This window comes from Uranotaenia lowii, chromosome 1, assembly GCF_029784155.1.
Source record: "Uranotaenia lowii strain MFRU-FL chromosome 1, ASM2978415v1, whole genome shotgun sequence".
In the NCBI taxonomy this organism is placed as follows: Eukaryota; Metazoa; Arthropoda; class Insecta; order Diptera; family Culicidae; genus Uranotaenia; species Uranotaenia lowii.
This window is the reverse complement of record NC_073691.1, coordinates 158,308,555-158,335,574: the sequence shown is the minus strand read 5'-3', so window position 1 is coordinate 158,335,574 and position 27,020 is coordinate 158,308,555. Positions and strand designations below refer to the sequence as shown.

General features: G+C 34.9%; 1 protein-coding gene across 2 annotated transcripts in view; it reads left to right on the top strand.

Moving 5' to 3' along the window:
- The window catches only part of LOC129740676 (cadherin-99C), a 625,931-nt gene that overhangs the window by 147,248 nt on the left and 451,663 nt on the right, over positions 1-27,020 (top strand). For both annotated transcript variants that reach the window (XM_055732426.1, XM_055732427.1), the window contains exon 2: positions 23,575-24,688. The gene's annotated coding sequence lies outside the window, so the exon portion shown is untranslated. The remainder of the gene's footprint in view (positions 1-23,574; positions 24,689-27,020) is intronic.

Below are 27,020 nucleotides of genomic sequence, written 5' to 3'. Positions count from 1 at the left end.
ATTCTAAAATTCCAAATTCTAAAATTCTAGATTCTACCAATCCAACATTCAAAAATTTATAAATTCTTTATTTCCAAATTATCAAATTCTAGATTCCAAGATTTTAAAATTCTGAAATTCTAGAATTTTAAAAACTCTTTATTTCTAATCTTGTAAATTCTTTAATTAATATTTTTTAAAATTATTAAATTCTTGAGTTCTTAAATTCAAAGAATTTAAGAATTTAAGAACTTATTCTTAATTTCTTCAATACTTAAATTCTTAAATTCATGAATTCCCAAACTTTCTAATTAATAAACTTTGAAATTTTAAAATCCTCCATTTCTTAAATTTTATAATTTCAAAATCCTGAAATTCTAAAAAAGTATTGAATTCTAGAATTTAAAAAATCTTTAATTTTAAAAAAATTAAAAATATTGATTTATACAATTTTCAATTTCTGAAATTTCTGAACCGAAAATTCTGTATTTAAACAAACATGAAATTTAGTGTTGTAAAATTCCAATACTCTTAATTTCTGATATTCTAAAACTCGGACATTCCTAAATGGTAAACTTATTATGTTCAAAAATACTCTAAAACTCTTACACTCGTCAATTCTTAAATTAAAAAAATCTTAGATTCTAGAATTCTTTGATTCTAAAATTTTTAAATTCCAAAACTACAGAAATTTCACATTCTATCATTCCAACATTCTAAAATCCTAAAATTCTTGAATTCTTAAAATTTTAGAATTTAAAACTTCTTAATTTCTAGAAATTTTAAACTCTTCACATCTAAAATTCTTCAATTCTGAAATTTGAAATTTAAAATTCAAAATTGTAAAATACTTATATTCCAAAACTTAAAGTTTAGCATTGTGAAATTCTAAAATTCTTAAATTTTATACCTCTGGTTTTCCTCAATTCTACGATTTTTGTTTTTCATTATGTCATCTGTTTCAAATTCTTGAATTTTGAACTTATTTTTACCAAAGCCTGTCATGAAATGGTAGAGCAGCAAACGCAGCATAATTTAGCAAAGGTGATTGAAAGCGAGCTAAATTTTTTTGGGATCGAACGTCATCAAATTTTGAGCATAGCTCATGATAATAGTGCGAATATGGTTGCCACTGTTTCCAGACTAAACCAAATGTTGGAGGAAAAAAATGAACATTCAGAACTTGGCAACATAATGTTGGATGAACATATTATGATCAAAGAACATCTAAGCAAGCAAGATGATGCGGACTATGAAGACGCTGAAATCGATCTAGAAGATTCCGGAGACGAAAACTTTAAAAAAACGAACACACACATATAGGATCTCAGTGAAACTTCATGTTTCTTTGAAGAGATCTAATTTTTTACTTAACCCTAAGGCGTACATCTTTCAAAGATATTATGGCTAGCATCTTACAAATGCTAAAACCACCAGACCACAGAAAGAGTACTAATATGTGCCGTGATCGGGATTCGATCTCATGGACTCTGGCTTAGAAGACTGGAACGCTATCCTCTAGGCCACGACCGGCGGCAACTTACCGCAGCTTTCTGAAAATGATGATTTTAATGAAACAATGCCAGAAACTAATTATTGTCAGGAAACTGATTCAGCTCCTCTGGATGAAAACACTATTCTTCCAGATATTTACAGCATTAGATGTGGGGCTCACACGGCCCAGTTAGCTATCTGGGATGTATTAAAAATGTACAAAAATCGTCTTTACAACATTAATGCAGTATGCAAAACCATGAGACAAAAAAAAATTCGAAAACTTTTTGTTCTTCATGCGATACCGCTCCCGCCTAAAGTAAATGTAACTCGCTGGAATGTGTGGTACATACTTCTGAAATATCTAAAAACAATCAAAGAAAAATCGTTTCACGATATTTTGGTCAGCCACGATAGAAGTCTAGGTAACTACTATCAATGTTTTTGTTATTCTCATTCTAACTGATTATTTTCAGATCTTTCAAGGCACTGGAGCTTCATAGATCAATTTACTGAAGCCTTCGAACCAGCTTTCAAACTGACTTTACGATTACAAAAAGATCACATTCCGATATCGGAAATGTATGCCAAGTGGTTAATATGCCTGGCAGAGCTAAACCGTTGCAAAGATGTTAATCGTTTAAGTAAACTTCTTCTGAACACAATGAACAAGAGGTTAAACAAACTCAGTTCCAACATAATTTTTAAAGCTTGCCTCTATGTCGACCCAAGATTTAACTTTGCTGGATCGGGAAGGTTAACATCAGAGGAAAAATTGGAAGTTAAGGTTTGTAATTTTTTTTGTTAATTAATCAACAAATGTGTATACGTATTTTGAAATTTTATTTATTCCGATTTTATATTCCAGAATTTTTTCTGCAAACTGTCAGCAACTCAATCGACAAATCAAACAAACAGCAGCTCATCTCCATCATGCGATGGAGATGACTTTGTTGAAAATTATTTAATGAACTTGTTTGATGAAGAACGGAGTGAATCTTTCACAGAAACCGAAAATTCTCTTACAATGGAATTGGTAAAACTGGAGAATCGACCGAAGGTCGAAATTCGATCTACTTCACAACCATCGACCAGTCAGTCCAGTGGAAGTTTCAATATTATCGAATATTGGAACGAAAGACGTTATTCGTACCCCATTCTGTACAAAGTAGCCAAAAAGGTTCTTTCTGCACCTTCAACTCAGGTCACGGTCGAGCGATTATTCAGTCGAATGAAACATATTCTAAGCGACACTCGAATTCGGCTTTCGGATGAAATGCTGAAATCGATAATGTTACTAAAAATGAATCCTGAACTTCTACACAATGTCGTTGAGTTGCTCCTACAGGACTACGCGTAAACATATTATATTAACTTTAATTCTTTTCTCATTTTTAAATGTAATTTTTTTCTAAATTTTTTAATTGAAACCAATAAGGAAATAAAAAGCAAAAAAAATCCAAAAATTTTAAAGTATCTGAATTTGATATTTTTTCACAATAATTTTGAATTTATGAATGAATTCATTTTCATTAAGAATACGAGAACTCATCTCCTATAATATCTAATTTCGTTTAGCATTTTGTATACATTAATTTAAAATTATTCATGTTTTTAACATTTCATCATTTTTTTTTACTTCAAAATTTCTAAAAATTAAATTTTAAATGAAAGTTATTGAAACTATGTTCAATAAAAATTTCGCTTGAATTTTAATTTGAAGTGATTGAACCAATCTCTAAAAATAATTTAATATCGTAGCATCGTGATAAACTTCAAACTTTATACTTTAAAACGAAAACATTGAATAATTTATCACAATGATGGTAAAGTGTCACTAATAAAACTTAAAAAAAAAAAAAATTGAATAATTGAATTCTTTATTTAAAAAAAACACCAGAACATGATTTACAATTTCATTACCATTTTTACAGAACAATTTAAAGGCAAACATCGATCTTTAAAAGAAAAGTAAACTTTTCCCGCAATAAGTTCATATACATTTTAATTCAAACTAAAACTCTCATACACTTATTAAATTTAAGTCAATTGAAGAAACACATTACAGTATAAAAAATCAAGATTCAAAAATCAAAATCTTTTATTTTATAATTTCGTATTTTCCTTGTCACATACCTACATAAGCCTATATGTCGATTGGTTAATAGCTGTTCTGCTGTTGCGAGAAACTTGCAATGCAACAAACAATTACCCCCCTGTAAACGGAGGCTAAAACATAGTTCAGAAGATTGCTTCGCATTGTACGCACCACGGATGAGCGACAACTTGTACTTCGAATGTCGCAGAATACCATCGAAAGCCCTCATGTTTGGAAGCGAACTGCAACACGTTGTTTTTTGAATGTCGCAGTTCGCCAACGAATGTATCGCTTGTCGACCGATATTTGTTGCATTCGTCGGCATAAGCGCTACAAACAGTTAAGATTCGCCAAAGGCATTCCCGCTCGCCTAAAAACAGTCACACGAAAATGTTGCAAGCAAGAGCAATGAAACTTAAGTTTCGCCGGAGAAATCTCTTGCTACTCGATTAGGTGAAACGAACGAGTTTCAGAACCTTGGTTTATTTTTTGCTCAGCTGTTCTGTGTTTTGTTGGTAAACAAACTTCATGAGTTCCGCAGAGTTGCATAGCCTAAATAGCCAAAATGGCTAAATCGGCTAATTCGATATTCAGTAACACCTCCTGTATATACACACCATGGTCTTAACTGTTTATGTAAAACGTAAACTATTTAAAGTAACTTTGATCACATTTTTGATACGTTAAGAGCAAGTTCACTGGTGTTGGGAAAAAGTGGTTGAAATTTTGACATTTTGAAAATTTTACCATGCAAAAATGTTTTCAAGATCTTGGGACGTTGTATTTTTTTACAACACTGTTTCTATTTCAGCCGTATGTGATTGAAATTTTGCTATTTTTGCATCACAGCATGCGAAACTACAACACGTGTTGTTGAAAATCTTGGAGGCCGCAGATCTTGAATATGTTTTAGTATGGGAAAATTTTCAAAATGTGCAAAAAGTGACAAAATTTCTACCACTTTTTTCCAACACCAGTGAACTTGCTCTAATGTATATTTAGAAAAGAGTTGCTTCTTCGCAAACATCTAAAAGTTTTTAAACACTTTCTAAGGAAAAAGATATCTATAAGGTATGATCATTGATTGTAGAATATTTAAACGACACTAGTGGCTGCAATTAAATGTTTAACACAAAATCAGATTTCATGTTTCGGGGTCACTTTGATCAGCTTGGTTTTTCATGTTTTTTGCTCCAAAAACTCAAAAACTGATGCAAATTTCACCAAATTTGGCGTAATGGATAGTGTTTGGGTACAATGTTTCTATAAACATTTGGCACCCTTCCTTACTTCGAGTTTGGAGATAGGAAGGGGGGAGAGCATCTTGCAATTTTTTTTACATAATACGAGAAATAATCAAACTTATGGAACCAAATTTGGCATGGGAAGGTATTGGAATACGAGGAATGTTTCTACGCTTATTTCAAATCCCTCTCTTCTTCCAGTAAGGGTACGAAAAGAGAGGAGGAAACTTCCATTTCTTTTTTATTGCACAGCTTAAGAACTGTTCGAACAAATGGAACCTTATTAGGCTTGGAAAGGTTTTTGGGCGCAAGAAATGGTTCTATAAATATTTGGTACCCCTCCCTCCTTCCAGTGGAGGGATGAAAAGGGGAAGCATAACTCAGCATAACTCGAAAACTTATCAAGCTAATGCAACTACATTTGGCATGGGAAGGTATTTGAATACGAGAAATGTTTCTGTGATATTTTGAGAACCCTGTGCTATTTGGGTAGGAAAATTTTAATGGAGAAGGGTGCTACCATACAATTTTTTACATTACTCGAGAACATATCCAGAAAACGGGACTAAATTTGGCTTGGGAGGGCATTTGAGTACGAAAAATGTTTATAATAATAGCTGATACAGCTGCCTCCTTCCAGTGGGATGAAAGGAAGAAGAAAGGGGGGATCCTTTGCAATTTTTCGCTTAACTCGAGAACTAATCGAGCAAATGGGAACAAATTTGCCATGGAAGGGAATTTGGATACGAGAAATGGATGTAAATATGCTTGTTTATTTGAGTCTACTTTTTCTTTCAATTGGAGATACAGTTAAGGGAGAGGGGTGCTCCTATACTATCGTTTTGGATAAACCAAGAACTTATCTAACAAATGGAGCCAAATACGATATGGAAACAATAATGCAATCGAGCAAACAGGCAGAATTTGGCATATAATTTATAAGAATACACGGAATGTTGTCTCTATGATTATTTGAGAACCATCCCTCCTTCCAGTTAGAGGGTAGGTAAGGGGGAGAGGCTCCAATACAAATTTAATAGCATAACTCGAGAATTAATAAAGCGAACGAAACCAAATTTGGCATAAGAGGGTATTTGAGCACAAGAAACGTTTTTCCTGTGGTTTAAGAGGCCTCCCTTCATTCAGTGGAACAATTTTCACCCATTTTTCAAATAACTTGAGAATCTATCGACAGTGGAACCATATGGGATCGTTTTTGTATGCAAGACATGTTTTTCTGTTTGAGATCCCTTACAACTTTTATATTAGTTTTCTAAATAATCGAGAAAATGAGACCAAATTTGGCATGGTAGGGTTAATGGAACCAAATGTGGCCAGTGACTTTTTTTTTGTTACAAAATAAGCTTCTACACTCAGAAAAATTTGATTTTGTATACCATAAGATTCTCTTATACAGTGGCGCCACAAAAAATCTTTGAAATTCATGAAATTGTCTTATGAAGAGAACGAATTCTTCAGAAGAAAACCTGCTTCTATGAAAGGTTGTTGCTTTTCATTAGAGTGTTTTAGGGAAACAGAAAATTTCACATTTGATGAGAAAATGCCAAGACGTTAAAAACGTTCAGTTTATTTCTAGGTACCGTAATCCGGGGTAAGATTGATCACTTTTTTCTATATTTTTCGATTATTTTTTTTTTCTGTTAAGGAGAATATGGCATGTTTTATATTTTTAAAACCAGTACTGGACTCATATGAACGTAAGAGATCGTTGCAGAAATTTATGAGATTACTTTAAATTTGATTTAAAAATCGATTTCGTCTCTGCTCAGAATTTGTTTCTTTGGGGTGACATTGATCAGTCTCTATTTTGAAGGTTTTACATACAAAACACCTTCATAATATTTACAATTACTTGTTTTACAATTTTATCTTGCTTTTTAATGTTTTCTTTTAAAAACATTTATAATCGAAAAAGAACAATGATGCTGCATACATTAAGGGGCAAAAATTATAACAATTGCTAAATAGTTTTAGCTTCAAAATAAAAATGAAATTTTACCTGAGGCTGGGTCATTCGGCCGAAAGTCATGAGGCCGAAAGCCATTCGGCCGAAGGTCATTCAGCCGATGGACGTTAGGCCGAATGGGCTATCTGGCCGAACAGGCCACTAGGCCGAATGGGTTATTCGGCCGACGGTTATCTAGCCGAATGCTGTTAGGCCGAAAGGACGTAAGGCCGAAAGGATGTTCGGCCGAATGATCACTAGGCCGAAAGGTCATAAAGCCGAATGGTTATTAGGCCGAATGGTCACTAGGCCGAATGATCATTAGGTCGAATGGTCATTAGGCCGAATAGTCGTAAGGCCGAATGGTCGTAAGGCCGAATGGTCAATAGGCCGAATGGTCATTAGGCCGAATGGTCGTAAGGCCGAATGGTCGCAAGGCCGAATGGTCGCAAGGCCGAATGGTCGCAAGGCCGAATGGTCGCAAGGCCGAATGGTCGCAAGGCCGAATGGTCGCAAGGCCGAATGGTCGCAAGGCCGAATGGTCGCAAGGCCGAATGGTCGCAAGGCCGAATGGTCGCAAGGCCGAATGATCGCAAGGCCGAATGGTCGTAAGGCCGAATGGATGCTAGGTCGAATGGCCATAAGGCTGAATGATCGTCATGAATGGTTGCTAGGTCAATAAGAAATCTTTTACACATGTCGGCATGCTAAGCCGAAGGGTCGTAAGGCCGAATTGCTGTTAGGCCGAATGGTCGTTTGGCCGAATGGCTGTTAGGCCGAATTTTCATAAGACCGAATGGTCATTAGGTCGAATGATCACAAGGCAATCCATTAGGCCTGATGACCATTCGGCTTGATGACTATTCGGCCTAACGACCATTCGGCCTAACGACCATTCGGCCTAACGAACATTCGGCCTAATGACCATTCGGCCTAACTACTGAGAGGCCCGACATGCAAGAAAGCGATAATATGTCTTTTATTTATTTTATTAGTCATCGAAAAAATATTGTTTCGCACAGACTTATTGTTCTAAGAGATGCCTTAACCTATTTTTAAATGATTGCTTAGACATACAAAAATCAAAAATACTAACACACTCATTAAAATAACGGTTACATGTGTCTATTGGGTTGTAGTAGGCCTTATAGCCCTAGCATAAATTCGGTCCAACGACCATTCAGCCTAACAACCATTCAGCCTAGTGGCTATTCGGCCTAACGACCTTCTAGCATCCATTCGGCCCGACGATCATTCGGCCTAATAACCATTCGGCCTAACGATCATTCGGCCTAGCATCCATTCGGCCTAACGACCATTCGGCCTTGTGACCATTCGGCCTAATGAACATTCGGCCTAGTGAACATTCGGCCTAATGACCATTCGGCCTAACGACCATTCGGCCTAATGACCATTCGGTCGAATGACCATTCGGCTTAGTGACCTTTCGGCCAAATGACCATTCGGCTTAACGACCATTCGGCCTAGTGACCATTCGGCCTAATGACCATTCGGCCTATCGCCCATTCGGCCAAATAAAAATCGGCCAAATAACCTTCGGCCTAATGTCGCATTCGGCCTATTGTCCTATTGTCCTATTGTCCGAACATCCGTCGGCCTTTCAACCCATTCGGCCTAGCGACCTTCGGCCTAACATCTTTCGGCCTATCGGCCTTCGGCCGAATGTCCGGCCCCCATTTTACCTTAACACATTCTTCTAGGCCCTCCCACTATTTTCATTTTCAATTTTTCTTCAAAGTTATCCTTTTGATAGGGTTCCCATCCTTTTTTCCAATACGGGCTTACTCTTGGAGAATGTCTTTATTTTATAAATATAAAAATTTATCATTAAATGACTATGAAAATAGCACTATAACTATACATAAACAAAGAAAAAAAAGTTGTTCTTTCACATTCAACGACCCGTTTGCTTCTAAATGCTTTTTGGTATCATCAGGAGAACTGTTTGTTTGCGAGCCTTGGAAAAATAGATATTTTAAGATTTTGAAATAACTTTTTTTTTTAATCCCGAATGCTTTAAGTCGATATTATAGAAAAATCTATAATTCCACAGAATTTTAAGCAAATTATCATCATAGTGCTGTATCACAGAACACAGAATTTTGAAAATAAACAAAGATTTAATAAATATCTCGAATTTTGTGCGTATTGTGCGTATAAAATTATTAACTTTTGTCAACATAAGTTTAAGATTTTTTTTTTTGAAAACCTTTTAATTTGGTAAAGTTAATTGATTTCCTCAAATAAAACGTAAAAGAGACTCATTTCTTCATGACTTTTCAAAGAAATTAACGCTATTTGTATCACAGAAACCAATCACAGAATTTCTGGCTGAAATCACAGAAAGTCAGTTTTTTTTTTCAAAAAAAACACAGATTATTTTTTCGGCAACCTTTGTGCACACCCGAATGGAACATGACAAAATACAAATCGCATTAGTATAAGTGTATTTCTTTCGGTTTTTACCAACTTTCATTGAAACATTGAGAAGGTTTCTATTTTGTTTCGATTAGTCATACGGAATGCGGTTGCGCTGGGAGGACAATGCCAGCTATCAGCAAGGTTGCCGAAAAAAAAAATCTGTGCTTTTATAAAAAAATATGATTTTCTGTGATTTTGCCCAAAAATTCAGTGACGATTTTCTGTGATGCCTTTTCCAATAATTTCATTCAAAATTCATGTCAAATTGCGTTTTTTTACATTTAACTCAAGAAAAATCAATTTTCATTACCAATTTTATCATATTTTTCCAATTCGAAAATAATTATCAAATTTTATATTGACTTAAAAAAATCAAATAAAAAAAACGCCCCAAATTTAAAAATTCTGTGGAATTTGTGCATATTTCTAAAATTCTGTGTTCTGTCATCTGTGACACAGATTCTGTGATTAAAATTGAATTTTTTTCAAAAAAAATTAGTTATTTTTATAAATTTTTCTCTTATAAAGTCACTAATATCAACAATACTGTTGGTCAAACGCAAAAACCGTCTTCAGATGATCGATAGATAATTAATTCACCTTCATTATTAAAAAGAGGGATTTCAAATTACTGTTATGCCGTCCGAGACATTTTAATCTAAGTACAAGAACTTTTTTAATTTTTCCGAAATTTCAAATTTGGAGCATAACTCAAAAACGGTTCTACTGAGATTTTTTTGAATTTCATTTTCGGATTCAGCGCCTGATTTTACATTAAAAATGCTGGTCAGTTAATCAAGTTCACGATTTTTTTTAAAATTTTGTAAACTAGTGCCCCCTAACATAGAATTTTGTCTTTCAGAATACATTTTCCTATACCGAAGGTGGCGTTCAAAACCAACAAGTAGCAATTATCCAGGCACAAATCGAATTGTAAATGAAAATTTGTACTTGGACATTTATCGCACTTCTGATTCACTGATTTGGGGTTATTATCACTCAAGGTGTTTTGCAGTAAAATCACTGAGAAAAAATTAAAAAGGGTGTTTTGTCACTTAGAGGAAAACGAAAACACTAAAAAATTGCCAGAACTAAACTAGAAAACGATTTTAGAAATTATTTAAAATTAGATTAGAATGCCAATGCCTTGATGAACAGATGTTTTCACGTGTTTGTCTTTCACTTTTTCTCTTGGGTATTTATTGGGAATACCTGGAATTTTGTCGGATTTTCCGAATATTGTCCGATTTTAATTTTTTTTAAGTTGGATGCCGGCATTTTAACAGGTTTTTGTGTTAAAATTCCCGAATTTCTCCGCCCAGTACGTTCTAGGAAAAAATCTGCACCCAAAATTCAGCCTTTACTCTAATCATGAGTTCTCTATATTTTAACGTCATTGGCATAAGATGTGAACGCCAGCGGCGAAAAAACATATATGTTTATTTAGGAATTTGAAATTCCAAATTTCCAAATTTGAAAAATTGTTGAATTGAAAACAAATTTCACTTACTTCAAGCTTGATGTAACAGCTTTCAAACGTAGAAAACAGTTTCGAGATACATTACCTTTGGATACAAATTATTGACAATCTTTTGAAAAATTTTCCTATTGATCAATGTTACCCCGGTAATCAAAGCTCCCCCAGTTTACGGTTCTTTACTTGGTTTTGTGTGCTCTGAATCATCACGTCTGCAAATGAAATAAAGTCAAGGCAGCAACCGAAAACACTTTCCAAAAATTTATGCTAGCAACAAAAAGTTGCGTCTCACGTGCAAGATGGCTCAATGATAAGTGTCTATCGTGGGACAATACCGTGATGATTTATATTGAAGCGTCAATCGTCACGTTTACGCGTAAAACCCGGTAAAAATGTTGAAGTCGCTCAGTGCTCACATACTTGTAACACCCATCAGATAGAGACATTTTATTTCCAGACCTGGACAGCAACAAGAATAAGTCTTAGAATCATTTGAAAGTAATCGGAAGACAAAATCTTCCCGGGCGATCACTTCTGGAAGATCTTGTACCCACTGTTGAGCCATTCCTGTCAACGCAAGTTCCCAGACTTTCGAGCAAGACGTGCGTCGTCGTCGTCTGGAAGAATTGACAGCGCAAAAAAAAAACCGTGCGTGTAGTTCGACAGAGAACTAAACCGAAGGAACAACCTAAACTAAACGGACACCCTTCTGACTTGTCTGGATTTCAAGTTAATCACCTTTTAATGATGGCCACCGGGCACTTCTGTTTCCCTTTCCAGGCTTCTAATGGGTTTAATTGACATTATCAACTTCGAGAATCTTGATTGGCGTTTTCTGTTTCTGCATTTTAGTGTTGCAGAATTGTTGGCTCGAGAAACTGCTGCCGGATTATGATAATTAGCCCTTGAACTCGAAATGACTTCATTGAGTTCCTTTTCCTACAACGCCGACGTTCGTTCCAGTAATATGATTCAATTTGGACTGGTATGCTGCTCATGACGATGCTTGGAAGATTTGAAAACACTCGTTTTTGGAAAGCATCCATATCCACATGCTTTTTGGCTCGCTTATAAGGAAAATAAAAAGAATGAATAATAAATCGTTGCTAAATTTTTCGAAGATGAAAGAAAGTTTTGGGGAAAAATAAGTATTAATGAAGTTAAGAGCTTAATCCGTAAATGTAAAGAATTTTTCGCAAAAGATGGAACGACTCACTGGCGGGACTTGAACACGCAATTTTCGTTTCATACTACGGTGAACGTGAAGAAATGGGCTGACGTATACGTATAGGTACAACTACATAGTAGTTGGCCCGTGTCGAACGAAAATTTGGTGTGTGATGATAATTTATGCTTCTGATAAATTCTACCCGCTCACCAATTTTTGTCTATGATTTTTTTTAGCTTAAACAATTCATGAACAATTCAAATGAAAAAGAATTGTTTTTTCATTGCTTTATTATTCATTTTGAGGTTCTTTTACATTATCAGTTTATCGTATTAAATAGAAACTTTTCTTTTGAAAATACATCTTTAGATCCTCTTAGGATCTTTCCAGGAAGGGGGGAGGGGGGGCGGGGGCGTTGATGTCGAAATTAAAATTAAGCTAGAAATAATTACATTACCAAGAACGCAAAATACATACAAGAAATGATAATCCAAATCGAATATTAAGATATTTTCAATAATCATCGTAAACACGTTGGTATAGAGTGATTTCCTTTCCTATATGAGCCTGTACGTACCAAAGTGGAGGTAATATACGGACCAAATTTTGCTCACCTTGAAAATATAAAACTTTGTATTGCGTTTTCAACAATTTGATAGCAACTTTGCTTTGCACAAAATCTTAGGATTGTACAACTTACAACTTTCTATTGCCTGTCTTACAATTTGATTACAATTTCCATTTGCAGGTATCCTGAGGTTTGTACAACTTTCTTCACCATTTAATGCAATTAATTGTTACTGTATCTCAAAGCAATTATATTTTTCCCTTATAACGATTTTACTATGAATCGCCGTGACCATAAATACAATAGAATTTAATGTTTACTGCAAAAAAATTGAACCATATGCAACTTTATCTATACCTTTCCCTCAGTCTCGAACTCACAACGTTCCGATCCCTGTCCTTCGATACTTCCTCGGCTTGTTCATGTACAGCTGAGAGTACCGTTGAAAATTCAGTTGATCGTATAAAATACCATTGACTGCATCATTTCGGACTCCAAACCTATTTTTAGATGCCGTTTTTTGATATACAACTTTAACCTGTCTCAAAGACGATTCAATTACAATCAATAATTGTATTCAGTGCTGTGCTATCTTAGCTAGCTATATACTGTACTGTTAAACAATTCGACAATCTGCAGATTGTTTAAATTGCATTATACGATGTTCTTACAATTACTGTACGACCATTCATGGAAATAATAAATGGCATCATCGATCACAAGCATGTACAGTGGGATTAAATATTAAGGTTTACACAATTCTACTGCGATTCAAAACAACTTTATTGATCTTTGTATACGATTAACAGAATGTTTGAATTTTGTTTAGCTGCAACATGATGTTTACACAATTCCAATCTAAACTGGATGCTTATACAATCTACAATGAACACTACTTCACGATTCTTATAACAAAACCGGATTTTTTTAAGCGTCGCCTGCGTTTTTGCAAACGCTGACTGTATGTGCCACTTTTTTCATTTTTTATAAATTTTTTTCTCAATTAAAACTGCCTTCATTTTTGCAACAAAATTCGTCAAGGATTTCCAATTTTTGCAATTGTTGACATAAGATGATTACGATATTGCTAAGCATAGGAATTGCATTATTAACAATTATTTACAGATTAATTAAATCTCAATTAGCGACTTTGAATGACATGTATGAATAGATTGTTTAAATTCCATTATACGATTTTCTCACAATTACTGTACGACCTTTCATGGAAATAATATGTCATCATAAATCGCAAGCATGAAAGATTGCTTAATTGTACAGTGGGATAAAATATTAAGCTTTACACAATTCAACTGCGATTCAAAACAACTTTATTGATCTTTCTATACGATTAACAAAATGTTATCGTATATAATGAACTATACAAACCATAAACAATAAAATATAACTTGGTTTAGCTACAACATGATGTTTATACAATTCCAATTTAAACTGGATGCTTATACAATCTACAATGAACACTACTTTACGATTTCGGGTTATCTGGGAAATTACTTACCTTGTGGGGGAAATCGAATCATTGGAATCTTGTCATTGTAGATATATCGCCTCCACTTTTGTAAATAGCTATATTCTATTTTTGTAAGTTTATGTACAATCATTTCATCTGGTATATTTGTTGGAATAATTCTGATGTTCCTGCGATATACTTTCTAAATGTTTGGTGGGAATTTAAATCTATACTATCGAAACACAAGAAAATGAATGCCAATTAATGCCAATTTCGAATAATTCCTGAATATAAAACTTTCGGACATAACAATAAGTGCACAGAAATAGAAAACATAAAATAAAATCCAGATTTAAAAAAAATAAATAAATTCATCATTTTCATCATTACACATTTTCAATTACATTTCTTTTCTTCATTTTCAATTCAAAAGTTAATTGAAAACTCCTTTGTCATATTTAAAATTTGAAATAACATTTAATCTCGATTTGAATTCATTAAAAACATAAAGATGATGATTGAATTTATTTGAATTTCTTGGAAAATGAAAATAAAATGATAATTTCATTTTTCGGCCTTATCGGTTGAAGTTTTGTTATTTAAGTAAAAATATTTTTGGATTATGAAAATCAAAATATTTCCTTGAGGCACAAATCGATGACATATCTTGGAAATGCTTCTAATCTAATTCTTCTCGTTTATGCTCTTATCCATTCGTTTTTTCTAACTTTATAGCATTTATAACTAACGATGATGAAACTCTTCATAAATTAAAACATAATATGAAGATTAAAGAAGATAAGTTTATTTATACATTATAGAAAGATTTTTTCTATAAAAACTTTCCATTTTAAAAACTTAACGACCTTAGATCGAATCTTCTAACTGATGTTATCTATCACCTCTCGTTTTGGTGATATGAGTTTATAAGTTTAAAAATTAATCAGTTTTGAGTGAAATCAATTATTGATTTCTTATAAACTAACAAATTTACATGAAAGCAAATAAAATTATTTTGAATTTGTTTATTATTCTTCAACCACTTCAATTCAATCAATCAATAATATAGTGATGATAAAGATTATGTAAAACAATCTAAAAAAGTAAAGTTCTATGGTTTTTTTTAATTTAGAAAAACAAGTTTGTCTGATGTTATTGAAAAAAGTTAAAAAGAAAAAAGATTTATTTCATTGAACAAATTTGCTGAAATTTCCAAAATCTATTGATTTTTATTTCAAAAATATCTCAAATTTTATTTAGTTAACACTACTGTAAAAATTTGATTAAAATCTATTATTTTAAAGTTTTGATGATGATGATGATGATATTTATTTAAGACCTTTTATTTTTAAAGTTTTGAGAAAAGAAAACAAATAGAGTACATTTTTTTCGCAACATTCAAAATAACTTGTGGTCATTGAGAAAGTTGAAACAAACAATTATGTTTGAAAAAAATTGTATTATTTGAAAGTTATGTCAGAATAGTGCAGAATTTTCTTAAATAATTTAGACCTATGTATCTAAAAGTTTCAGAGCGTTGAAATAAAAAAAAACTCCTTAATTCTCACCTCAGAAAAATGTGAATTTTAGGCCTTGTGTAATGTATCAAAACCCTTTTGAATGTGATGTTGAGAATTGAGAAGAACAAGATACACATAATAAAATTGAGGCTGAAATATAAACAATTTTTTACTACTATCGATTAGTAATTAACACACTAAGGACCGCAAAGAAATATAAGCTCGGAATATCCAAAGTTGGCATTCTCTCTCTCAGAAGTCACTGGACCAAATTCCACAAATTTAGTGTCTTAAAGTTATCGAAAGTGTCGTAAACCCTAAAACCCTGCACGTTCACACGGCCTTTGTGAGCTATATTTATGTAAAAAATCCCTAAGTAACAAACAGGGAAATAGATTATAATTTTGCGATTCGAATCAGATTCTTGTACAATCAATCCAAATTGAAGATTTTAGTTTGAAATTTGGATTTTTAAAAAAGCTGCAATATTAACAATGTTAAATAATACACCAAAAAATATGGAATTCGCTATGATTTGTTTTACTGAAGGATTGCAGAAAATATTTCGTATTGAAAATCTATTTCATAATTAGAATCCTGTGAATGATTTTTAAATATACTGGGTGTGCCATGAATATATATCCGATTTCATCGTCAAATAACTGCGCCATTTTCACCCGTTTTAGATAGATAAACACAGTTTCAAATCGTAATTTAGTTCCAATTTAGCTATAAGTCGATACACACCTTAAGAACGCACTAAAATAGTTGCCCTTTACATCAACAACTATGGTACAATTATGAAAACTATGCGTGCTTTCATAGAAAATATTCGGCGCCTACATATAAGACGGTCCGTAGTTTGGTGGCGATTTTTTTTGAGTACGGATCTTTAGCAACTCACCAGGTGTCTATTTGTCAGCATCTGTGGGGATATTTGAAAAGTAAAGTTTACGCCAGCAAACCGAAAAACATTGACGAACTTAAGGCAAATATGCGAGTTGAAACAGACGCTATAAAGCCCGAAATGCTGGTCAATGTTAAGCAGAATGCCTGCAATAGAGCTGCTTTTTGTGTATCAAATGGAGATGGTCGTTTTATCGATGTTGTATTCTAAATCTGGTTTGAAATAAATGGCATACAATTTTCTGAAAGAGGTTTTTTTGTGTGAATCTGAATCTGAACTTTGAATTTTAATTCTAAATCTAAGTTCTGCGCCTGAACTCAGAATCTACCCCCATTCTGATAGATTTCACAAATATTTTAACTTTTTTTTAATGGGAATATGAAGAATTGATTTTTGAATTTCGAATGAATTTCAAACAAAAACTTCACTTTTAATTTCTTTGATCATATTTGGAAAATTACTATCTAAGTATTAAAAATGTAAATGAGTTGAAAAAATCCTGAATCAAATTTTGAATTTAATACAAAACAAAATTTGGACAACTTTTTCTTATGATGATCATGAATACTGAATACTAAATTCGAAATATCAAAAAAAGGAAGACCGCTAAAATTTCGACAATATGGAACCAGAACTCCCGGAATGACTTTAATTTTTTTAAGCGCATTTTTGGCACAGATATTTACTAAATAGACGTTGGATTTTTGAAACCTCTCCTATGGGTGCAGTTGTTGCGGAGAATATTCTCAGAGCTAAACTGAATGAGAGAAAACAAATTCGGGCCGAGCTATCCTGATCAACATTGTAAACAGATAAAAAGTTATCGGATTCACAATGGATAAACCAGATATCATTATCAGTTCTGCTCAATTTTCTTCGTACTATAAAACTCTAAAAGTTTAAAAGTGATTTTCGATCAAAAATAAAATATTTCATAAAAAAGTCATCATATTTCCCAGAAAAAAATATAGATATTAAAAGAATATCTTATTATAATACTTGTTTTTGCTTCCTAGCGTACAAAATTTACTTGTATGAACCCGAATCTCTGTCTGTTTACTACAGACTTGAACATTGCTGAACCGCTTTGCATGAAACTTGGATAATGTGAACTTTTGAGTTCGGGTAAGATTCCTATAATGATTCGAGACATTTCATTCTTACTGGAAAGGGGTTCACAGAAACATAAAAAGACATGTTTACCATCTCGAAAATTTTCGATGCAATCGGAACCAAATTTGTCATGGGAGGTTAATTGTGTACGAGAAATGGTTCTTCGATTATTTGCTATCCTTTTTTTGTTTTAATAGGATTGTAGGAAAGAGAAAGAGGGATGAACCCCATACACTTTTTCTTGGATATCTCATGAGTTTATAAAGCAATTGAAACCAAATTTGGCTAGGGATCGTATTGGATACGGAACATGTTTCATGTTTGTTTTTGTACCCCTTTCTCCTTTCAGTGGGGAGATAAGAAAGGGGGAGGAGGGCTCCCATAAATTTTTATGGATAGCTCGACAATCCATCAAACAAATGGAAATAAATTTGACATGGGAGCTTATTCGGGTACAAGAAATATATTTCTAATGGTTTGGTACTTTTCCTTTTTTCCACCTGGAAAAAATGGAAGTGAGCAATGGGGTCCACCCATCGAAAACTGAACAAACAAATGGAGCCAAATATGTCATGAAAATACATTTTGTGAGAAAGCAATGAGGGAGAGAAGGGAAAGGGGTTATATCCATTTTTCCGGTATAACTCGAGAACTGATGAAGCAAATGGAACATTATTTGGCATGGAGGAATATTTGGGTAAGACAATCGCTCCAATAAATATTAAAGGGGGAGGAGGACTTCCATACAAAATTTGGGGCCCAACTCGAGAATTTATCTAGCAAATGGAACTAAAGTGGAGGTGGGAAAAAAAATACTGAATTGTTATTTTAAAAAAAAAAAAACATTTGTTAAAACCAGAGGCCGGCATCAAAATACTTTTCACTCATTAATCCGCAACATTTTTGTTGATATGTTTATTTTTTGAACCTATTTTTTGAAAAACTTACGGATGAACAAACTCCATCACCTTATATCTAGTGCGAGTTTGTGTATCCGTTACTTCACCGGAAATCTCGTGTAGAAAAATATAAGTGAAAACAAAAGTTATATAACAAAAACGGATCAGAAAAATTAGCGATAAACGTCATAATTCCGGACACTGGTTAAAACGATGCGTTTTTAAAGACTTTCTTGTACAAAAATTCAACGGCATTTTGTTCTTATATTTCTCATAGGTAGGGGTGTATGAGGAAACTTGATTCCTTCACAACATATATCTCAAAACAGAAATGTTTTACAAATATCGAATGTTCTAGAAAAGAGGTCGGCAAACTTCGGCTCTTTGGAAGATAAGTTGTGGCTCTTTAACGTTTGTTCCAAATATTGTATAAATTTTACCTACTTAAAACTGTGCTAAACCAACCAATAAGCTTTAGAGCTTATTGGCTTATAAGAGCCTATGAGAGCTTATAAGCTGTAGTGCTTAATTTAGAAACTCTCTTAAATTTTTTACAGATGGTTTTGAAATTTTTCTGACCGTTTTAAGCCTGTTTCAAAACTCTTCTGAGACTCTTTTACAGTTTTTTTTAGGACTCTTGAGACCCTCCAATGTATATTGGAAACGCTTTTACGCCTGTTCTGATACTCTTTTATGAAATTTTGAAACTCATTTAGGAATTTTTGAGACTCTTTTAGGAATTTTTAAGACTCGTTTTGGACTTGCCTAGAGAAGATTGAAACTCATTTTAATCGATTCTTTAGAGATTTTTTCGACGCTCTTTTAAATTTTTGGAGCAATCTAAATATGAAGAACTTTTGAATAAAAAACTGAGATTTTGAGTTAATAGGCAAAAAAAAGGTATGTACAAATACTGTTGTTGTTTTCATATCAGATTCTCTAATTGAATCACGAAGGAAAGCTTACGTTAATATAAGTTTTTCCCATAAGGATGGTTAAGTGTCACAAATAAAACTAAAAAAATATAAGTTTTCTCAAATAAATCACACAATAGTGTTGTAAATTGAATTCAATTTTAGGAATTCATCCAAAACTTTTTTTTTCAAAATATGTTTTACTAAATATTATCGTATCAGAGTCAAAATCTCACAAGTTTCACAAAACCTTTTGAGTCCCTTATATCAAAGATTCTAATTTGGATGACTTATAATGTGGATGACCAGAGTTATGATTGATGCTTATAAATAGAAAAAAAAATTGTTTCAACATGCTCATTAAATTCATCAAATTTTCATTGTAATCTGAATGAGGGCAAAGAAGAGAAGACAAGTCAATTGTTATATTAGAGCATGCTGGTTCTTGATCCTGAAGCTTCAATTCGAAAGACAGAATATAATGTTTAATATTGTAGACAAAATTGAAATGAATTTTTAAATTCTCTTCTGAATCAACAGACAAATTATGAAAACCTTGTGTTATTTAGGCTTTTGGAGATTGGAAATGGAAAAATCTAGAAGTTTAGGACAGACATTTCATTGCAACTAACAAATGTGACTCTTTCAAACATTGAAATTTTGAAAAATTGTAATTTCCGGCTCATCTGACTCAAAAGGTTGACGACCGCTGTTCTAGAAAAATGTGCAAAACAGAACAAAACAACAATACTGTTATCTCAAAAAATGTTAAAAATTTTATTTTTCGAGTTATTGTACTTTGTTTAAAAATTTATCAAAAAGTGATTTGAAGATCTTATTTATTACGTTTTAAAGTTTCTCACATAAAAAAAATGTAATTTAAATATTTATTCCAATATGTCAATCGTTTGAATTTTATATATAAAAATAAAGACGTTTTCTTTGTAACAACATCACGTATGAATGGTCGGTCGGAATGAAGTGAAATTTGGTATCCGAGGGTTTATTGGGTCAGAGATGGTTTGTATAATAGTTTCATCAATCTCACTTTTTATGGAAGTTGGTCCCAATACAAATTCAACTTTATTTGTTAGATTTCCATAAGAATCTATTCGCGAGCACGATGCAGTTAAGGACGTCTAGATAAAATTAAACATTTATTTAGATTTATACTGTAGAAGGTAAAACGAAGTTTACCGGGTCAGCTAGTAAAATATGAACCTCGTAATGCCATAAATTCTCAATTTTTTAAGAAGAAGTTTTCTAAAATGAATGTTATGGGAATAACACTTGTTTACAGCATTTTTAAACTCAGTAAACTGAAGGTCATTTCCAATGTAAAATCGGGCGCTGAATCCGAAAATGAAATTCAAAAAAATCTCAGTAGAACCAATTTTGAGTTATGCCCCAAATATGAAATTTCGAAAAAATTAAAAAAGTTCTTGTACTTAGATTAAAATATCTCGGACGGCATAATAGTAATTTGAAATCCCTCTTTTGCATATTGAATGTGAATAAGTTTTCTATCGATCATCTGAACACTGTTTTTGCGTTTGACCAACAGTTTTGTTGATATTAGTGACTTTATGAGAAAAAAATTATAAAAAACGCATTTTTTAGAGAAAATTTTGTTTCAACGAAAGTTTTAGACTCGATGGCAGCATTTAAAAAATCTGATTTTCTTTTGCGCTTAAATGTTAATATAAAACAAAGATTTCAAGTGGTTATTTATCAAAATCGGTTGAAAATTGAAGAAGTTATGGCTACTTTACCATAGCTGAAATTTTTGGAGTTTTCAATAATTTAACGAACCGCAGTACACTTATCATAGTATAGGAAGAATGAAACATGATAAATCTCACTCGCTCCAAGTCAAAATTATTTATTAGCTTACCAAAAGGTCACATGCCAAGTTTCTGGAAGATCTTACCATAGGGAGGGGTTGCTTGAGTCTCAAACGTGAATAAAGTTTTGAGGTATTTTGTCCGGAAGGAACGAAAAATACTGGTGTTTCATCAATAACTTTTTCCATCACTAGCTGATTGTTTTTGTATGGTTGGTTTTCTTAAAGCCTAAGGTGAGACAAATAATTCTGGTAAGCTTTTAAATAATTTTGACTTGGAGCGAGTGAGATTTATCATGTTTCATTCTTCCTATACTATAAGTGTACTGCGGTTCGTTAAATTATTGAAAACTCCAAAAATTTCAGTTATGGTAAAGTAGCCATAACTTCTTCAATTTTCAATCGATTTTGATAAATAACCACTTGAAATCTTTGTTTGTTGTACGGTTTCGGAACCTGTAGCAGAACCGCTCTTCCGGATCGGGCCGATCCATTAGCGGAACGTTATGGTTTCACCGCGACGACACCAAACCACATTGCTGCCGATTGCAGCAGAACTTAAACAATATATGTTTTGGTTCCTCTTGCTGTTTCCAATTCGCAATCGAGAACAATAGATTGATGATTGAAGATGACAGCTGATGATGATAAACACGGTATAAATGTTTACATCATCACACGGTCAAGCGAGACAACACAAATTAGGTTCGTGGTAACACAACAGTGTTGCCAAATATTCTGGGTAAGAATATCAAAGTACTCATTGAGAAATGAGTACTTTCCCGGTTAGGGAATATAAGAAGTGGAAAGTGACAATTAGCTATCGCTAATTAATATAGTTGTATTCTACTGACCTCACAGACGAAACATGAATAAAGATAACTCTATTCCACCACTGAAACCTGCGTTTTCAACTAAAACTTTCGGTGAAACAAAATTTTCTCTAAAAAAATGCGTTTTTTATAATTTGTTTTCTCATAAAGTCACTAATATCAACAAAACTGTTGGTCAAACGCAAAAACGGTGTTCAGATGATCGATAGAAAACTTACCTTCAGTATGCAAAAGAGGGATTTCAAATTACTGTTATGCCGCCCGAGATATTTTCATCTAAGTACAAGAATTTTTTTATTTTTTTCGAAATTTCATATTTGGAGCATAACTCAAAATCGGTTCTACTGAGATTTTTTTTTTTTAAGTAATTTTTAACGACTGATGATTATTATTCTTTTTAATTTAAATTGGCATTTCAGTCAAAAGGAAGCAAACACTAAAATTTACAATTTGCCCGACGTTTCGGCCTTTGGTCTTGGCCTTCCTCAAGGGATATCTAAAAATTATTTTATTTTTTGAAAATTTTTGAAGTTGTGAATTTTACAAAGTTTTGTCTAATGTTGTACTTACATTGCATTATACTGTATGTGTTCCTGAGTGTATCGGATGTGAGGGGAAGTTTTGCTGGTATCTAACCTGTTATGATAATTGTTTTTTGTTGAATTTTCTATTTGAATATTGGATTTGTGTGTACTTTACCTTTATCTTGTATGTTGTTATCACTATGGTCATAATTTTATAAAAATTTCTAACTGTTTTCTGCGGACACAATTTGTTTAAACCTTTTAATTTTGATGTGGTTTTGTTTACACTTGATGTTGGATTGTGTGTTTGTATGTGTGAAGTAATTACATTTTTGTATTTAATATAGAAGTGTGTAAAAGCTCTTTTTCCAAAATTGATCTTATTTATCTAGTGTGCGTATACTTATCATTCTACTGTTTCAGTCGGGTGGCTGCTCCATATGGGTTGATCCGGATAGAGCCATTGGTTGAGATGAGTTGAGTGTCGGATCGGCTTGGTTAAATTTTGTTTTTACTCTCCTTCGATTGGCACTCACTGAGTGTAGTATCTCGGAGTATACAGGAGACATATCTTCTACGTCGGTACGATAATTAACAGCGTGTTTGGTGGATTTGATGTGAAATGTCTCAAGAACGTTCAGGCGTGAGTTCTGGTATGTACGATCTAAAACGTTTGCCTTCGTCAGATCGAAGCGGTGTTGATGCGTCACGCAGTGCTTGACGAGAGCTGTGGTGCTATCGGCTAATGCTTTGATCTTCTCACTCGAATAATCGCAGCCTGTGTTGAGAAGCGAATCTAGTTTGGTTATGCTAGATTTATGTGCTGATAGACGTTTTTTAAATAGTTGTTGCGTTTGGCCAATATATTTTCCTGGGCAACCTGTGCATGGGATCTGGTATATAATATTATGCTGTAACATTATATCGAGTGGATCTTTTACTTTTGTGTAGAAGTTTTTTATGGTGTTGTTAGATTTTGTAGCGATTCGCCAGGTTGAATAATCTTCTTTAAATATATTGGCGAGTTGTTCACTTAGCTGTGGTACATATGGAGCGGCGATGTATCTTTTTGGTTCCTGATTTTCGATAACCATTTTTCGTTTCCTTCTTTTTTCAGACAACACACATCAAGCAATGGCGGCAGCCCACTGAGGACACGGATAAACACCTTTAATGCCTTTAATTGTGTAAATCGCTCAGCTTGCTAAGCAACCGACCCCGAAAACTGTCATTATTTACGGGGACCAAACAAACCGCCCGTGGTCCAGTAAAGTGTGACGAGCCAGACGAAAATTATTCCTCGCTTTGCGCCGCCGCCGCCGTTTCATTGTGTTTGCGCTAATTAATTGGCATTTTGGCAGTTTGGCCGCCATCTTTCGACACCTGGTACCAAACCAATTGTTCATCTCCTCAAGTCTCACAGTCGCAAGCCCAAAGGTTAAAGTGATTGATGATCATAATCGGTTGATCTCCGTCGAGCGAGAAAATTACCTGAAGTGTAAATTTTTGCAGAATTAGTGCGGCATGCAATAGAGCGACCATTATCGGAGGATCGTTACGAGGAAGACCCTACAGGGATTCAACCATCAACGACTGATAAGGAAGAATAGAAACTTGGAAGTATGGTGTAACGAATGTAGCTACAAAAGCGATAACGGGATAATGAAGATGGCGATATGATCGCTGCCCGGAAGATTCCGAAGACGAAGGTGGTGATAATGATGATGATGATGCGGAAATGTTGTGCCACCAAATGTTGTTGTTGCTGATCTGAGTGTCGGTTGAGTGCCAAGTTTCGATCTAACGAGCTAGAAAGCTTAGAAAGCCATCACGTTGAATGGTTCCATCTCTCTGTTGTTGGTAACCATCTATTGGGGCATTGGGTCTTTGGAGCTATTCTTGAGAAAGCGTCTTTGATGATTATTTTTCTCATCTCTATACTTTGTGCCGAAGCTGGTTAACTCAGTGTACTGATCCAAAGAAAAGAAAGATTCATCAGAATAATAAGTGCCCTGGAATCGTCGAAGCTCCGACTTAGTCGCGTATAATAGAACTCGTTAACGAGTTTAGACCCAGAAGATTGCAGATCTTGACTGGGATCCATCAGCTGGGTCTTCCGGGAATGTTGCGCTGAACCAACCGGAGATCTGTGCCGATAGATAAGGAAACGGATTAGCAATACCCATCGAAGTTGCCAGTTCTTCGCGGCCAGTGCTAAGTGAGAACATAAGGTACGTGCCCATTATCATTATTAGTCAGGCAGCAAGAGTGGCCGGGAAAAATGGCTGGTTCTATCATTATAATTAGGAAAATCATAGGCGCACGTTCCGTTCCGGCGGCTAATGGTCGTCTGCGGGGTGGCCATCAGTACTGCCAACATTCATTAGCGCACGCTTTTTTTTCATTTGAATCTTCACAAATCGGCTTGAGGTTGACAACAAAGTTGTGAAAGATGGCTTTCAAGAAAGCTTAGCAAGAAATTAATAGCAAATTTTCATCTTTTTGTAAAGATATTTTTCTTTGAATTTTCCGAGAGATTCTCAAACTTTTAAATTTAAATTTAAAAAACATGTAATAGACATTTGTGTTTTTTATTGTAATTTTGTATCATTCACCAATTCTCCCATATTCATGTTCATAGCACTGTTTATTTTTGGGGCCATAATTAATTTAGATGTTCCACAACATTCAATTGGTAGATATGTGATTTGAAGGGAGTTGTAATTTATTTTTTAAGCAGAATTATTGAAAATAAACAGGGGAATATGCAATGCGATAATTGGTGATCGATTGTTTAAAAAAATACAATAGTTTTAATTTTGGAAACATTTCCACCATTCTGATTTGTACTCAGTTTATTTAGCCAAATATATAAGGTACCGTCGTACGTGGGTGACTATGGGCCAACATGGAAAGTATTTGTTTTTTAAATATCTTGATTAGAGATGTACTGGAAAGTGGTATTCGGCGAACGGCCGAATACCGAATATTGACCTTTTCAACTCCTGAGTCTCCGTCAATTGAGTACGGTGCCGGTCGTTTGATGAAACCAAACTAGTCGGGTCAAGCGGGACGGGCGAAATTTACCTCCTCCATTTTTTTTTGTGGTAACCACAGGTGGTAAATCCCGGTTTACGGATTGTATTCCATGGCACGGCAAGCCACCGCGTCCCACCAGTTTGCTACTCTGGGTTCATGGGTACAATGGGAAGACTCATGATGTACTCCGTGTATACCCCCTACTTCCTAAACGCCACCTGGGGCCACAGACCTGGTTCCTACCCCGAATTGTTTATCACACTATACTTCAATAGTGGGAGGTCTATTCGCGCTAGTGCGCTCCAAGGCAATACTCATTAACGAGACCACTTTCAGCAAAACCTCTCATCCTTACGACTCGACACCTGAACTCTCCTCTAACGACTTGAGAACCGACATCTCCTCGCAATGACTCGAGATTCCCACACAAACCTCTCCTCTGCACTATTCAAGGCCCGATCTCTCCTCTTACGACTTGAGATCTGATCTCTCCTCGTAACGACTCGAGGTTACCCCTCCTCTTGTTGATACAGAGCCTGGTCCCTCCTCTTACGACTCGAGACCCGACCCCTTATCATAAAGCCGCGGGGTTGACCACACATACCTCTCCGCCTGGAGGTTCGAGGCCTGACTTCTCCTCTAATGACTCGAAGCCCGACCTCTTATCTCCAGGATTCGAGATTCGCCACCTTGCCCGTCGTGTGTCAGATTGAGAGTAGCTTATCCTTAGCGCAACGACTCGGATGATTCCCGACGAAGACGTCATCTTACTCCGACTCGAATGTCTCACCTGGCATCGAGAGCCACTATACCCGTGGGTTTTCCCCGATCGTGGAATAACCTACGACCCCCCCCCCCCCCCCCCAACGATTTCCCGTAGCTTCTGTCGTTGAAAACCACCCAACTCGGATACTTCCCGAAGGAAGAGCATCCTACGCACGAACGCGGAGCACCCACGGCATCCGCTACGCAGAAGCTGTTGCCTTATCTTTGTAGCTTCAAACCGCGGGGTCGGACGCACTCTACTCTACAGCCCCCCGTCGATGGGGTTTCGTTATCCCCCTTGGCTGGCAACCCTAGGATTTTTGGCCTGCGGATTTTTCTGCCCGATGTGTGCTACATTAAGAACATTGGACTCACGCCTGTCACGGCACACGTTCGGGACTTTGAACGCTACGACTCGGATGTTTCCCGACGGTGACGACATCCTACACCGACTCGAGAGGCTCGCCCGGCATCGAGAACTTCTCTACCCGTGGATATCTCCCGACAGTGGTTAACCCTCTTCCTTCGAGGTCCGCTACGAGGAATGTGAAGTCTTATCCCCGCATCTCCCCGTCAGGAAGCGACACTACTCGGATACCCCCCAACATTGGAGTATCCTACACACGTTCACGGCGCACCCCTGACCTCCGCTGCGCAGAAGATGGTACCTTATCTTTGTAGCTTCGATCAAGGGATCGGACGCACACTTCTCAGATGCTCCCCGTCGATGAGTCATCCTACACCGTTTGTGGACTGCCG